General features: G+C 41.4%; 1 long non-coding RNA gene across 1 annotated transcript in view; it reads right to left on the reverse strand.

Moving 5' to 3' along the window:
* Window positions 1-5,825, reverse strand: part of LOC310722055 — a 321,874-nt gene extending 316,049 nt beyond the window's left edge. Inside the window, exons 1-2 of the long non-coding RNA XR_014532283.1 lie at window positions 4,786-5,825; window positions 3,597-3,730 (exon numbers count right to left, since the gene is read on the reverse strand). This is a non-coding gene — a long non-coding RNA (uncharacterized lncRNA). The remainder of the gene's footprint in view (window positions 1-3,596; window positions 3,731-4,785) is intronic.
* Window positions 5,826-15,188: the final 9,363 nt, after the last annotated feature.

Consider the following 15,188-nt stretch of genomic DNA (forward strand, 5'->3'; position numbering starts at 1 on the left):
AGAATTCCTTGCATTTAAATGGGCGATATGTGACAAGTTCCATCATTGGTTGAAGGGGCGTCATTTTATAGCTTGGACGGATAATAATCCCCTAACCTACATACTCACCAAGCCAAGACTCGATGCTTGCGAGCAACGCTGGGTTGCTAAACTAGCTTCCTTCAGCTTCGACCTGAAATATGTGCCCGGTTTTAAGAACATAGTTGTAGATCAAGTCGTCCAAGATTCTTTCCGACTTACCACTAACTGTCAAGTAATAAGTCCTAATGATTCTTCTGGTGCGACTGGAGTTGGCAGTCAATGTCAGACAACTGCAGGTGCTTTGAGTTCACAGGATGTTGCTGCTGTATTGGACGTGCATTGTTCTGGTGGTGTAGGGCGTTTCATGGGTGCGGAATCCATTCCACAATTACTTGATGTGGACCAGACTGCTGCATTCAATGTGAGCACACTCCCAGCTGCACAGGAACAGGACACTGCTGTGAGTAGAGCACTCTTATGTTCAGAGACATCGACGTCCTGACAAGCGAGAACGTGCTAGTGAGCCTCGTACTGTTCTAAAGCTTCTCAAGCATTGGAATAAACATACCATCAGAGACGGCATGAGACGGCAGAGACAATCGAATGAACAAAAATTTACATCAATTCATTGTGCCAGATGCTCTGAAACAACAAGTGCTTCATGGTCTGCATGATGCAGCTGGTCATTAAGGGCACTCCAGGACTCTTTCATTGGCCAGACAACGGTTCTTTTGGACAGGCATGGAACACGACATAGTGAATCATGTGAGGAACTGCATGCGATGTTTTGTAGGAAAGACCCCTGAACCAAAAGATTGTGCTCCTCTTGAGAACATACGTACCTTTAAACCTATGGAACTTATCTGTATTGATTTCTGGACAGCAGAGCGGTGTGACAAGAGTGTGGATGTTCTGGTAGTTTCACTAAATTAGACTACGCTTTTCCCTGCAAGAACCAGTCTGCAAAACAGGTTGCTCATCACCTGTGGAATAGTCTCTTCTGTGTTTACGGATTCCCTAGGAGAGTGCATTCGGATCAAGGTCCAAGTTTTGCGAGCAAATTAATGAAGGAGTTGTTGAATATGCCAGGTGTCAAGAAATCACACACCACTCCTTACCACCCGATGGGAAACGGGATCACAGAACGCTTCAACAGAACCTTAGGGAACATGATAAGAACCTTACCTCCCCAGTCCAAAGCTAAGTGGCCACAGTCTTTGCAGATGCTGACATTCTGTTATAACTGCACTGTTCACGAAACCACAGGCTTTGCACCTTTCTATCTGATGTTTGGAAGAGTTCCACGTCTTCCAATCAATGTGATGTTCCAAAATGTTCTCAGCAATGGTACTGTTGTGAAATACTCAGATTTCGTATCCAGGCTCAAATGTGATCTCGGTGAAGCTACACAAATTGCACAGAAGCACAGTTCTGTGAGCAAGCTGAGCAAGCTCGTCATGTGAAAATCTAAATCGGAAAGTGAAAGGATCACCTTTGACCATTGGTGACAGAGTCCTTCTGGCGAACCGTGGGGAGCGTGGCAAATGAAAAATTGCAGTCCAGCCTTTACGAAGTAATGTCCGTGAGATCACCCATTAATGTCTATCAGATAAGAGACATTGAAACAGGCAGAGAAAAGACTGTGCACAGGAATCTCTTCAAGTGATTCGAAAACAGACTTGCCTGATCATCCCGAAAGTGATAAGAGAACAGCTCACTGGGTTATGCAGTCTGATCAGCACAACTGCCCTGATAATGACAGTGTCTCAGTTATTTTGTCTGAAATTCAGTGTTCTTTGAAAGTGTACACTTCCAATTCAAAAGCAGACTCTGAAACCTGTAGTAGCTCTGTATACACTGACAAAGAAAGTGACATCCCGCATTTGTTGGATGAAGGACTACCTCCTGATGATGAGTTAGATCAAAGTTCCTCTCAGCACTCCTTAACCCTGCCAGTTTTTCCACTTTCACATGTAGTCAATAACCCAGTTCCGGATACAGTTGACCCTGTAATTTGCAATCAACCAGAACACATTCATACAGACACAGTTAGTACTAGGGCTGGTAGGACCATTAAACCTCCACAAAGATTGATCTGTGAGATGAATAGTCAGTTTGTGCATGATTCATCACCTTTAGTGATTTCATTTTTTTATGTGCTGAAAAGCCTTTTTCATGGGTAACTTATGTTTGCTTTTGTCATTTGAGTTGAGTTTGTTTTTTTAAGCAGACATTTCTATCCTTGAATTGTGTATGTAAAGAGAGGTGTTTAGGGCATCTCTTTAAGTCTATGTTAAGTCTGGGTTTTGGTACTGGTCCATACTTGCATACTTCCTTTGGAGGAATTTTATAATTGAAATTTATGCTGAAATGTGTCAAGGACATTCACACGGTCATCTTTCTGCTTATAAAAATTTTTTTCCCCTTACCTTTTTCTAGTTCTTGTGTTAAGTTTTCTACCATATAGGCCAGGGGTGGGCAATTAATTTTTACAAGGGGCCACATGAGAAACCTGAATTGTGTCAGAGGGCCACACCAACGATAATATTTTAGGGATGCACCGAAATTAAAATTCAATTCAAAAGGCAATGAAATCCATAATTTTTTGTCTTATGCCTTTTGCCTTGGCACCATCACTGGAAAACTTTCCTGCCTTTTCAAAAACGTCCTCTACAGACGGAGTGCGCATGCTCGGATTGACTTTACTTTTCTGTGCCGCATTCTTCTCATATTTAGAAGGCAATGTTTGAATTTCAGGTGATAAATTAATCCCGACTTGGAGAAACTCTTTGCAGATACACCCCTATTAAAATTTCAGCATTGTTTGTTTTGCAAATCGCTCTCCGCACACCGCAGACATGTTGCTCTTATCCAGATAACCGTGTGCTGGCTGCGCTTTTTTATTGCGTCATTACAATTGTGTTTCTGCCGTGTTGTTTCGGTGATTAAGGTATTTTGGCAAATTTTGAAAATTTTCGGTGCATCCCTGTAATTTATGAGTGGTCTCACGCGGGCCGGACAGGGACGTACAAAGGGCCAGATGTGGCCCGCGGGCTGTAGTTTGCCCAGGTCTGATATAGGCGCTTCCCCAGTTTAGCATAATTTAAGGGGGGGTGCATGTAACGGTGTGTAATATAGTTAAATAATGCATAAATGGGGACAGCGCCATCTGTCTGTTGCGTGATGGCATTTAGCACGTGAAATAGGGACCGCCCACAGCAGATATAATGAGACTATGCTGTGGGTTATAATGAGCAATTAACTGTTTGTGGAACTGTTGATATGTGTTTGGCGTCGAATTTGGTGTTTTATATTGAGTTATTTTTAGTTTGTGTTACAAGGCCTAATCATAATTGATTGTGCATTGTCTTTGTTTTATGTAGACCTTTTCTTTTAATTCTCCATGTGGGTTCCCTTATTTCCTGTCCTCTATTGTGCAGGTATGTTGTAAGATGTGTTGTATTAATGTGTTTAATGTATTAGCTAATTGTTCAAATTGAACTATGTGTTCATTGCTAGGTGGGGATGTATGCCCTTCAATCCTATTTAATTTAATTGCTAAGTTTTTCACTCACTTGTGATCAGTGTTGGGCAACGTTACTTTTTAAAGTAATGCATTACAATATTGAGTTACTCCCCAAAAAAGTAACTACTTACGTTACTTAGTTACTTTTTATGGAAAGTAATGCGTTATATTACTTTTGCGTTACTTCACGCCTTTCAATTCAATTCAATTCATTTTTATTTGTATAGCGCTTTTAACAATGAACATTGTCTCAAAGCAGCTTTACACAGATAATGCGGTGATTAAAAATGAATATGTTCTTTATGAGTAAGTTTGTCCCTGATGAGCAAGCCGGTGGCGACTGGCGACTGTGGCAAGGAAAAACTCCCCGAGATGGCATAAGGAAGAAACCTTGAGAGGAACCAGACTCAAGAGGGAACCCATCCTCATCTGGGTTACACCGAATGTCCATTTGTGGCGGGTATACAATGTTGCGGGGTACAGTGATGATGATCAAAAGCGAAGTGTATTTCTGAGTCAGTGTAGGAGACTGTTGACATCAACGACAGTCCAATCCAGGCAGGCATGGATGAAGTGGGAAGATCCACGGGGGGGAGAGGGGCAGGAACAGTGGTCACTTGAGCCTCAGGAGCATGTTTAACTCGACCGAGAGAGAGAGAGAGAGAGAGAGAGAGATGGAAGAGGGTGACAGGAAGAGAAGGATATGGATTATTAAGTGTACCTATTGTTGCATGAGAGTTAAAGTCACTGTGCAGTTTGGACTCCGGCAAGACTCGCTATGGCAGCATAACTAAAAGGGAGAACCAGAAGGCAACACAGACATGAGGGATCTCTGGGATAAGAGACGGCCCACCACACCACCATCAACAAACCTGAGTGAACACGTGAATGTGAGGGGACGACAGCGTACAATATCCCAGTTCACCAAACACTCTATATCAATGTTCCCTCCAGATCTGAGCCTTTACCTGAGAAAAAATCTACTGATTAAAGGCTTGACTGAATAAATATGTTTTCAACCTCGACTTGAACACTGAGACTGTGTCTGAGTCCCGAACACTGGTTGGAAGGCTGTTCCATAACTGCGGGGCTTTATAAGAGAAAGATCTGCCCCCTGCTGTAATCTTCATTATTGGAGGAACCAACAGATAGCCTGCACCTTTTGATCTAAGTAGGCGTGGAGGATCATACTGGTACAGAAGTTCACTCAGATACGGTGGTGCGAGACCATTAAGTGCTTTATATGCTTTAAGTGCCTTACAGGTGTAACAGGTGTAATATAGATAATTGCCCTTAAGAAATAAGTTATATTAGGGCAAAAGAAATTTCTTAAACATTTAAAATGCTTAATAACTTCGTAGAGAACAATAAGTCTGCTTTGCAAACTGCCTTCACCGTCAGGAATGTAACTATCGTTCGTGTATATAAGATTAAGGGTGTGGGCTGCACACCGGTTATGTGGAGGGAGAACATACCTTTCGATGTCATCTCGTAAAACATCGTGCAATTCCGTAAATATGACCTCGTCCTCGTCTACATTATTCTTTGCTTCATCATCAGCTTGAAACATTCTGAACGCTTTTACAAAGTTCGCGCTATTATCAGTGACCGTGGCAGTTTATCTTTCCACAAAGAGCAAATGAGCTGTGAATTTGCTTTCTCTCTCCGCTGCGATGGCATCGTACATGTTTCTCCCACGGAAAACTTTTATTCTGCGCAGTCCATAGAGCTGCAGTGGTGGAAAGTCGGCAAAAGTTTTCTATATTTCTGTCTCCATTTCCATATATGCAGCATTGCATAATGTTGCATATATAACATTACACACACACACACACACACACACACACACACATCTATAGTGCTGTTTGCATGCAGATGTTTTTTTTTTTTTTTTTAAGTGGTATTTTTTTGCAGTTGACAAGAGCTTTTCACCAACACATAATCTACACTTAACCATTATTTCTTTCTCATTTTCCTCAACTATTTCAAAATAATGAGAATACTTCCATCGCAGTAATGTAATGCCCTGGTTTGCCATCTCCGCTTCTGACCAGCTTCTGTTCCCGCGGCTCGCACGTATGAGTGCGCGATTCTACGTGACTACGGTCATTTTAATTCAGTATTTATTTTTTTATGCAAAATAATTTAACTTTTTTTAAAAAGTAACCCAGATATTGTGTAAATTTATAAAGTAACGCGCTACTTTACTCGTTACTCCAGAAAAGTAATATTATTACGTAACGCACTTTTACTTGTAACGCGTTACCCCCAACACTGCTTGTGATCAATTCATTGAAAATGTTGTATACACTATACTAATCACAACGCATAAAGATTTAAAAGAAAGAAATAATTGTTTTAAATAAAGATATAATGAGACCATGCTGTGGAAGTTTTCTTTTTATTCTCCATGCGGGTTCCCTTATTTCCTGTGCTCCATTGTGCAACTCAGCAGAAAGGACTGCCCGGGCAAGACCGTCACACCTACCCCCATTGAAGTGGTTTAAGTAACTTTTTTCCTAAAGGGGATAGATCTGGCAATAAAGAGAAATTATGTATCTTGTTAATAACATTCCTAATTTGGTAATATTTAAAGAAATGTGTTTTAGGTAGATCAAACTTTTGTTTTAATTCCTAGAAACTAAGCATAGGGTTTATTTACTGAAGTGGCAAACAAACACACACTCACGACAGTCAGGAGAGCGCAGCCGTTGCAGGATAGAGAAGTCAGACGGGAAGGAACGCATAGGGTTACAATAACGGGCAGTGAATGAGTAGAGTGAGGGGTTTATGTAGGAGAGTGGTTAACGAGTCCCAGGTGTGTGTGATTAAAGCCGGGCGCGGCAGAGATAGCGGCAGCATGACAGCCGAGGAAAGGGGCGTGGCAGGTGGATTCCTGATACATATTCTCGTTACAAATTAAACCTCCCACCATACAGAAAACTTTTGTTGCCCGAATTTTAAATCCAGCATCGTGTGTTCCAGGTGTAAAGTTAGTATTACCCCAGATAGGGGTAAATTGTGATAATTGATGAACATTTCCAATATGTTTCAAAACTTCATACGATACCACAATAGTATTTTTACCAAAGGGATTGGAAGTAGCTTTTCTCAATTTAGGTAGGGGTGCAGAGTACAAATACAGATTCAAGGGCAGTTGTCTGGGTAAACAGGCCTCAAGCCGTAGCCAATTGATAGAATTTCTATCCGTGAACCAGAACATTGCTGCTCTTAGCTGAGCTGCCCAGTAATACCATTTAAGATTAGGCAGCTGCAACCCTCCACATTCATATGGTAAATACAAAAGAGAGTGCCTCAGTCTGGGACGCCAGTTTAACCAAATGAAATCGTAAAAAAGATTCCTCATATTACAAAAAAAATTTTGTGGAATTGACTGAAACAGATCCAAGAGTTTGGGGAGTACATTTATTTTAAGTATATTACATTTTATTAAACTGAAGTTTTCCAAACGACCTGCGAGACCCGTAATGCCTTTTCTGATCAGGGAAGAATCACACCACACAAAGAATGTGGCAAAATGTTCCTCTTTAGTTTATTGCAGGTGGCAGACACGTATATATACACATACAGAGAAAAGAAACCTGACCTAGTTGTTTCCTGTTTAGACAAGAGGATATACTAGCTGGAGATGTGTGAGTCCAGATAAGACTCTCTGTTTACCTTACCGACTAACATTGTAAATATCCTATAGACACTGAACGGACAAGGAATGTGTGTGAAACAGTTTTAACACTAACAATGGCCACTTTAAATCATTTATGATTTAGCATCACACACCAAAACATAGGATGTTCATCCTGGGAACAGAACCTGTGACATAAACTGCAAATTAAAAGAAAGAAAAACAAAAACATACAGATTCCATTTCATTCATTCCCAACATGAAAATAATCCTTCATCATCCCCACTCTAATCGAGGCCTTTATGGCCTGTCTTACCAACGTCATCAAACATGGCAACATACATAGTACAATTCCAACAATCAATAAAAGAATCATTCCTAAAACAATAGTGTTTAACACTCGTAAACAAATTCTTAATCTTTTCAAAAAAACTTTGTTCAGCAGTTGTTTCACGTTCTCCAAGACGTCGAGAGGCTTCAGTGATGTTTTTCAGTGCTTGTTCGATGATATGACCATCAGCAACATTATAGGGTATATAGGTACAACAGGTAGAACCTACAACAGCACATACTCCACCTTGTAAAGCAGTGAGTTGATCTAAAACCAACCGATTTTGAAGGGCAGTTAATCTCAAACCTCGAAGTTCCACTCTAATTCCTTGCATCATAGCTGTGGTGGCGTTCATGAAAGAGATTAACTCATACCGGGTTACCTCAACTTCTATCATCAGATTAACCACACCAACAGATGGAAAAAGAGATTCAAAAAACTTTTCTGCACTTTTCCAAAGACGATGATCCTTAGGGACAGGGTTATTTCTAGATATTGTAATAGGCCTTACAATTAAGGGGTCGAGTTTCCGTAGTATTACAGTAAACTGACGGAATGGTTCCTAAAACTTTACTTCCACTACTTCGGGAAACACAAGAAAGATGCTTAGGTATTTGGAGTACAATGCCTAGACTAACAGGTGGCACAGAATTAAAACTAAGAGTTACATTTATCTGGCTATAGTTCATTGAACAAGTAAGACGGAGACTAGTGGAATTATAAGCACCTTGGAGCACTTTACATGGACACTGCCAGACAGAGTCAGGACTGCTCATTGAAGACACACACTTCGATTTATCAGTGGAACTAGGTCCGATAGCAACAACTGGAAGCTTATGTGTGCTGTGAGGGATAAGTGTACATACATAACAATCTCCCATCCCACTCACAGATTTAGCAGTGTGATTAGCTAGTCTCCACCACATGTTGGTTGCATATGCATGAGGTGGATCCGGATGCTCTAGCCAAGTCTCTTCTCCTTGCAGACGTGGGGCTCCCTGAATAAAGTATTCAAAGGGGTTAAACAACATTAGGAGTGTAATTACAACTATGCACATATTGTTATAGAATTTAGACCTAGATCCTGCTTGCGTGTATCCACTGTGGCTGATAATCAGTCAGAACTCCAGTTCTGGTCACAGCTAGAACAGTCGCTGGACCCAGATACTTCGGTTCACCGACCTTGGTAGGCTTCAGACTTCTTATCAGGACCTGCTGATTAGGTACAAAAGGGTGTGTTGGCTTATCTGTGGGCAGAGGAAGAGTTAGTGAAACATCAGCACTGATAGAATTCAATTTCTCAACCAGGGCAGAAACGTAGTCGTCCACCATCACTTCCAGGTTACCTAAGGAAGAAATGCCAGTGCGTCCCCTGACCCATGGGGTCGGGAAAGGCCAGCCAATTAGAATTTCAAAAGGTGACAGTTTAGTAGTCGAAGATGGAGTCATTCTCATTTCTGTGAGTACTGCCGGGAGAACAACAGTCCAATTTCGGCCTGTTTCAATGCAGGCTTTAGTAACACGCTCCTTAATGGTTCTGTTCGTTCTCTCTACCACTCCAGCTGACTGTGGGTGATAGGGAATATTAAAATGCCAGTCAATTGCTAAGCTTTTAGCCAAAAGCCGTTATTACTTTCAATCACACTAGGAATACCAAACCTAGAGATGATCTCTTTCGTTAATATTTTGACAACAGTTTTAGCATTCTCTGTCGCACATGCAAATGCTTCTGGCCACTTAATGAATCTGTCAACTATAACCAACAGGTATCTCAAATTTCCTACAGGTGGCATATGTGTAAAATCTATCTGTAGGTGTTGGAAAGGGGCTTCAGGAAAAGTAAGCGCAGTATGTTGTACAGGTCGATGTACGTTAGTTTTGGTGCAAGTCAAACATGAATCCAACACTAGCTTGGTTGTTTTAGCTACATCAGCAATACAGTATAATGCATTTATAGCCTGTATGACTTTAGCTATGCTAATGTGTGACATCCCATGGTAATGCTTCACCAACACTATTAAAGCTATTTTAGGCAGAGCAATTTTACCATCTACATCTCTAATGATACCAGCAGAATCTGATTTACATTGTTTGAAAGCCGAATACTTTATGTCCTCCTCAGTAGGCTGACTCTGAAGTATTTTTAGGTCAATGTCTGGTATATTGGAGATATGTGACATCATCGAGATCTCAGGATTTGTATGTACTGTGTCCAAATCTACTGGTTGTTTAGCTGCGTCCTTAGCTACTTTATCCGCTAATGTGTTTCCCTGAATTTCCTCTGAATCACCTACGGCATGTCCTTTAACCTTCACTATGGCCACTTTGGCAGGGAGTTAACCAGCTTTTAAAAGGTTGCCTATGAGATTAAAATGTGCTATGGGCTTTCCATCAGCTGTTTTAAAGTCTCTTTGCTTCCATGTTTCGGCAAAATCACGCACAACACCATAAGCATACTTAGAATCAGTGTATATAGTCACTATTTTACCTTCAGACAACTGACATGCTCTTGTAAGTGTGACCAATTCTGCAGCTTGTGCTGATGTGTATGGTAATAATTTAGCTTCAACTGTTACATCAGGTAATCTTACAACTGCATATTCACATAAATACACACCATCAGAGGGTTTTGAACATGAACCATCTACATATAAGCAATCCCCCTCTTCCAGGGCCGTATCTAAGAGATCGGGCCTACAAGAGGTCTCTCGTTCAATGTGTTCAAGGCAATCATGTGCCTCGTCAAAACCATCTACGTCAATATTGTCTAGCAGATCACGCAGAGCTACTACAGCTGAATGCGGCTGAGAAGAAGGCTTAATAGTTAAGTTTTCCGTTGCCAAGAGAGTGGTCTCATAACCAGATCTACGTTGTGCTGTCATTTGTTGTGTGTTGAGGTTGTGTAAAATAGCTGTTACCTGATGTGAGGTGTACAGTATCAAAGGATATGACAGCACCGTTTTCTCAGCATCCCAGACCATCAGAGACGCAGCAGCCACTGCACGCAAGCTCGAAAGCAACCCTTGTGCTATATTGTCTAAAGATTTGGAAAGATACGCAACAGGGCTACAACGATATCTGTCACCGTGTTCCTGGGCTAGGATCCCCGCAGTCGTACCACCACGTTCGTGCACATAGAGGTGAAAAGGCTTAGCATAACTCAGAAGACCCAGAGCTGGAGCAGACTGTATAGCCTTTTGGAGGGCAGCGAAACTGTCAGTCATTTCATGAGTCCACAGAACAAGATGTGATGGAGGAGCCTTGTGATCAATAGCACTACGCAAAACCTTATCATGCTGTGCGCAGTCAGGGATCCATGCTTGGCAGTAGTTCACCAGTCCCAAGAAGCTCTGCATCTGTTTCACAGTCAGAGGTCTTAAAAACCTAGTCACGAGCTGTACTCGGTCCTGCAAAATCTTACGTTGGCCTTCTGAAATCACATGGCCCAGATATGAGACCTTTCTCTTCACCCACTGTAGTTTCTGGTGTGAAGCCTTAAATCCAGCCTGAGCCAGGACATTGTGGCAGTCCTGCTCAGTCAGTCCTGTGACAAGGATGTCATCTGCGTATTGAAGAATGCAGGTTGTTTCCGGCAGGTGTATATCAGCCAAAGTTCTGTGCACTACAGTGGAGAATACGGCTGGCGAGTCAACAAAGCCCTGAGGAAGACGTGTGCAGGTGAATTGACGTCCCCTATAGGTAAAAGCGAAAAGCGGCTGCGTCTCTGAGGCCAAAGGGACACTGAAAAAAGCAGAACAAAGATCAATCACAGTAAAAAATCTGTGAGTCGCTGGTATAGAGTTAACAACGGTAGCTACATCGGGCACCAAAGGAGCTAACGGAATAACTAATTTATTAATCTCACGTAAATCTTGTGTTAGCCTCCAGCATTTTTTATCTGCCTTTAGGACGGGATTAATCGGTGTGTTATACGGTGAATGTGTCTCGATCAAAACACCTTGTGACAATAAATTGTCAATAACTGGAGCAATGCCAACATTCTTCTCTTTCGACAATGGATATTGTTTTTACAAAAATTGGATGGTGTGTTTTCATGAGTGCATGATACGGTTTTACCTGAATGAAACCTGCCTCATCTTTGTGAGAGGCCCATAATTTAGGGTTAACTTTAAATTTGGTTCATCAGACAGGACCTCTGTACTACCATGGAAGAAATCTTCCGGATGTGGCTGTGGCTCAGTTGAGAGCATAAGGACAGAAGGAAAAGACAGTGAGACATTGGTTTCAAAAAACAGAATTTCCATTCCCATTTTATGCATCATATCTCTTCCTAAAAGGTTTAAAGGCGAGTTTGGAATTATTGTAAAGCTATAATAAAAAAAATTTGTACCAGTTGGTGTCACCACAGGCAAAAGGTGAGTTACAGGACATGAAATTGGAACCCCATCTATTCCCACGGAGCGGATACTTTTTCCTGAAATGGGACCAGAATATTCACCCCCAGCAATTGAAGAACATGTAGCGCCAGTATCAACAAGAAAACAATAGTCTTTATTGTCTATGAGCAACGTGACATTAGGCAAAGTTGAAGGGTGATTACTGTAGGATAAAATTATCATTGAAAAATCATGGGGTCCATCGCTCCGTAGGCTGCCCTATGCAGAGGTCCATTGAGTAGGATATTGCTGCTGTGTGGGCCTCTGCACAACTGCATGCTGGTCTGCATTCTCTACTCGCTGAGTGGCTACACCCCTTTTCTCATCTCCCATTCTCTCTCTACAAGTTCTAAACCAATGACCAAGTTTCCCACAATAATTGCACCTCCCCTATTTCCTGAAACCTCCTCCTTGAGTTTTGTACTGTGGCTGGAATGCACCACTTCCTGTTGTAGCAAAGAACATAGTGGGTTCAGACTTAACTGAACCAGAAGCGGACTGAAAACCTCCAGCAGCATCTAAATCTCTAATTCTAGCACAGAACTGATCTACCGACTTCTCGAGTAATCTGTCTGTCGTGATGCGAATCATTTGAGCCTGAGAAGCTTTCATGTTATTTAAACAAGTATTTATAAACAACACATTGTGTGTATCATCAGTTGGCAGTTTAGAATCATTCTCCCATGCTGCTTTAAAACGCACCACAAAGGCAGACGGCGTTTCTTTAAAACCCTGCCTAGTGTTAGCTGCATGTGAAATGTCACGCTTGGATGCAATTCTGTTATCCAGAAAATCCTTTAACTCATTAAACATTTGCATTACATTGGCATCATTTTCCCAAAAAATCTGGTGACAGTTCGCGGCCGTGCCCTCGCCTGTAATGGCATCAATAACTCGCGCAAGGGTCGGACATTTTTCTATGATCAACTCCTCTGTAACATCATCTCCCAATGTACGCAAAAGAATAGTTCTAAAATCAGGGCCCGTTAACTGTGCATACTGAGTGTGGCTTTTTAAGATCTGTACATATTTCGTGGGGTTAGTTGGAATAGGAAGACTCCTACATATAGCATCAATATCACTAGCTTTCGCTGGTTTAAGATGTACTTCATTTCGCTCTCGTACAAATGCAAAAGCGGGCTGTAAGGATGTATCAACAGGTAGCGCAGGATAAAGACCAGGACAAGTAGACGGTGTCGAATTGTATGGTGGAGGTGATTGTTTTTTATTCAAAGAGCATTTAGAAGCATTGACTCTTTCTGGACCTTTGTCCCAGTACTTCTTCATATTTACCCATTTATTATAGGACTCACGCATATAAGTGTAGTCCCAATTCGGATCGCCCCATCCACCGTTCACCATAGAATATGCATTTTCCATATCGCGGGTCTTGAATGACCCATGTCTAGGAAAATTATCTACCTGCGACATGCATTCACTCCATCCTGCCAAATTATCTAAATAAGGATTAGTCTAGTAACCGGCACTATTCCTATACATCCAATCTTTGGGGTTTTCTTCCGGCAATGGGCGAGAAATGTTATGACCCATCTTCTTAACACAGAACAAAGAATAGACACATAACACTTAACACTCAGACAATACACACAACACAAGACACCAGGGGAATCGCAGTCGTCAAACAAAATTAGCAATCCAGTCTCTCCAATTGAATCACAAATTTTGTAAGTTAGGAGAAAAAAAAAAGACTTTAAAGCCAAAACAAGATTGAAGTCTTTTCAAAATGTCTTCCGGTGGCCATCTTGCCCTTTTTCCCGTGCCTCACAGTATTTAAGGACACCCAAGACTTTAGCTCGGGGCCAGATTATCTCCACCTAAGATCTAAGATCCACCTGCCACGCCCCCTTTGGTGGCTCTCATGCCTCCACTCTCCCTAGAGCTCCGGGCTTAACCACGCACACCTGGGGCTCATGATCACTCATGCCTCCGCTCTCTTTGGAGCTCCAAGCTTAATCACGCACACCTGGGGCTCATCATCACTCCATCCCGCTTCTACATAAGCTCCCCACTCACAATCACTCCTTTGTTCGTTATTGTATGTATTGGTTGTGAAGGTATGTGTTCCGTGATTCATGCAGGACTCTATGTGTTCCGTTCCGTCCGGACTCCACAATCCTGTACCGGCTGCGCTTCTCCTCCCCGTGCATCTCGGATCAGCTACGCTTCTCCCCAAGTGCACTCCAGACTCTCTTAACCTCAGGACTGCCGTGTGTGCGTGTTTGTGTGCTTGTGTGTATCGCTCTCCCTCACTCTCGTGATTAAAAACCAGAGCGAGCTGTACTTTCGGCTTCCGCCTCCTGTTTCACTCGCACCCTGACAGCGGTGAAGCCCAGCATGCTGCAGCACAAATGTCCTCAATAAAAATGCCCTCAAACAGCCCTCACGAGGTGGCCAGGCCTCAGGTACTATGAGCCCTCAGCCCTTCTGAAGATTCTCCTCGCATCCCCTGTTATTATTATTGTTAAACTATTTTAGTATTAAAGTTACCACTAAATCGTTGTATAAATTTGTCATTTTTATTATAAACAATTTTTTGCACACATTAGAAATGTAAAAAAAAATGTTAATTGATTCATTACATGTATATTACACTATACAACAGTATTAAATGGGATTTATTTTTACATTTGTGATTAAAATTTGTCATTACATTCATGAGACACTTGAGGACACTTATTCAGATCTAAATAATCAGACTTGTGAGTTAGGCATTATTAACCACATAACAATATGGTCATTATTTTAATGGCTTTGTGGAGAACATTAAAGTCACTGTGTGTGAAATAGAGTGAGGAAACAGATTCTGATAACCTATAATAATGCCTTATCAAATTTGGTAACCCTGCTGTAAGTTTGTTCCCAAATATTTTTCACGACAAAACAGAGAGGGTTAGGCATCACCAGAGTGAATATGGAGAACATTAAATCATTGTGAAGTAGAGGGAGGTACCGGATTTTGATAACCTGTATTAGTGCCTTTTCAGATATGGTAACCCTGCGGTAAGTCTGTTAAAGTTCAGGGTGATACAGGGTTAGGCATCACTAGCATGAATATGGAGAAGATTAAACTCAATTCATAGAGTGGGATAACAAATTCCAGTATTTTATTCAGCACTTTATTACCAAATAACAATAATTAAAATGTTTTCCAAATTCCTCTATTTGGAAAAACAATAATAATCTTATTGTTGTTTATTTTATATATATATATATATATATATATATATATATATATATATATATATATAT

This window comes from Silurus aristotelis (genome assembly GCF_946808225.1).
Source record: "Silurus aristotelis genome assembly, chromosome: 28".
NCBI lineage: Eukaryota > Metazoa > Chordata > Actinopteri > Siluriformes > Siluridae > Silurus > Silurus aristotelis.